Raw genomic sequence first — 2,370 nt, 5'->3', positions numbered from 1 at the left:
TTTTTTTTGAGACAGGGGTTCTCTGTGTATCCCTGGCTGTCCTGGAACTCACTCTGTAGCCCAGGTGGGCCTCGAACTCAGAAATCTGCCTGCCTCTGCTTCCCAGGTGCTGGGATTAAAGGCATACTTCACCACTGCCCGGCTGTTAAACACATTTTGAAATATTATTTTAGCCCTAGGAATAGTTCACACCTGTAATCCCAGCACCAAAGAGGCAGAAGGAGGCAGATTTCTGTGAGTTCAAAGCCAGCCTAGTCTACATAGCTAGCCAGAGTGACATAGTGAGCTGCGTCCCCGCCCCAAAGAAATGTATGCAATTTAATTATGCTTTGATCTCTATTTTATCCGTCAGGAGAAACTGCCCGCAGGGAACCACGGTGGTGCTTCCCCGCAGATGCCGGTCGCTTTCCACCACGAAGGCCCCCATGTAGTGCTTCAGCGACTCCAGCTTTTGCCAATCTTCTACCCACTCCTCCAACTCTCTCCATCCTAGTTCTTCACGTGTAGTTAAAAGTCCCAGACCTGCACCTAGGCCCAGGTCTAGTGTCCTCAGTGACTGACAGTTCCCACTCTTCAATGTTGGGCAAGGTCTGACCCGCCCACCCACAGGAGGGCGGAGCCTTCCACACCCAACCACTGAGGCTGGGGAAACACTGAAGGTTGGGGCGGCTCCCAGTGGCTCTGGGATAGACTGGGTGCTGTACTGCCACATCCCGCGGGGTGTCTGAAAGACTGGTTCCCAAATTCCTTAAACTATACTGTCTTAATTCACCCAACGCCATGAAGATTGGAGCCATTCTCTGCCCAGCCCATCACAGACGTCGGGACACAGACGTCGATCCTGCAACCAACATACACAACATACACAGCCTGTGAAATCCAGCTAGTCCTGCGCACAGCCATGTCCTCAGGAGGTTCCAGGCCAGATGCATGCGCCATCATATTATTGGCACCTGAGCCAGCCCTTTGGTGTTAAGCCCTGACCCTCATACCCTGGTGTAACAAAGCAGCGCTCAGTGTGAAATCCTCTGGGGGCCAGAGTTTCTACGCCCTTGGAACCCTGGGGACCTCACACCACCAGGCCAGACTGGAATCGATCCGGGTGGCAGCCTGGGCACTTTCTAAGCCATAGCCTGCACGCTAGGCTCACTGCATTATTTTGAATTCTTTCTGCAATCAAGGATTTTTGAAAAGTCTTTTCTCACTCCTTTTATGCTCTTTCACCCATTTGTGCCAAGTTCTCCAAAAAAAAAAAAAAAAAATGGTTGCTGTGCTGTGTAGGACAGGCTGTCAGACAGCTAGCTGGGTTAATAATTGATCATATTCACCTGCAAGACGGTGGCTGGCTCCCTCACACTCAACTTCAGGAGAAGAAGCGGCTGACAAAATTAAGAAAATTGTTCTAGGAAGAAAAGAATTTGATGAGAGAAGCGGGTTGGGCACGGAGAATTCAACTTTGAATACTGGAGCACAAATCTCACTTTCAGATGTTGATTGATACTGTCTGCAGGCACACCGAGCTAGTCGACATAACGCAGAACCACCAGACTGGGTTCCGACCTTCTGGGCAAGGTGGATCAAAAGTCCAGTGAATGGGTACTTTGTGCTAAATTCAGAGTCCTGGCAAGCGTCCGCAGAGGCCAGAGGAGACTGTCAGATTTCCCGAAGCTGAAGTTACAAGCTACCTGAGTTACACTGGGGTGCTGGGATTAGTCCTTGTCCTTTGGTCTGAGCAGTCAGTTCTCTTAACCGACGAACCAAGAAACAAGATCTGGCTGATGACATTATTGTTCTTCCTCTTCGGCTCGCTATACTTTCTGCACACTTAGAACTAAAGACTGTGTTCACCCAAGTGAGCTTTTAAAGCCAGAATTCTTTTCCGTTCATTTATTTTGAGACAAACTCACTCTGTAGATCAGGTTACCCTCAAACTCACAGAAAACTGACGACCTCTGCATCTTCCTGAGCCGCCATGCCCAGATCTTAGCCAGAGTTCTCTCAATAATTTTCCCTTATCGGTTATGTGGTCTCTTTTGATAACTTTAAAAATCAGAAATAATGTTAAACACATAGAAAAGCTCCAAAATAGTACCCAGGATTCCTATGTATCCTCCTCCCAGGCACCACATACACACACAATTTTAAAATATCTGACAGAGATGGACTGTCTGTTAACAGACAGTTGGTCGAGTGCTTGCCTAGCTGGGCTTGACCTCAGTGTTACTGGGTGAGGTGTCAGACACCTTGGCCACAAGACTTGAGGGGGGTCAGGAGGTAGGGGGCCTTCATCTATCCTAAGTGCAGTGTGGGCTACAGCCGTTATGCTGACATGGACTACACAGACCATCTCAGAAAGAGAGAGAAAGGGAG

The sequence above is a fragment of the Mastomys coucha genome, unplaced genomic scaffold (genome assembly GCF_008632895.1).
Source record: "Mastomys coucha isolate ucsf_1 unplaced genomic scaffold, UCSF_Mcou_1 pScaffold5, whole genome shotgun sequence".
NCBI lineage: Eukaryota > Metazoa > Chordata > Mammalia > Rodentia > Muridae > Mastomys > Mastomys coucha.
The sequence above is the reverse complement of the archived record's forward strand: the minus strand, read 5'-3'. Positions refer to the sequence as shown.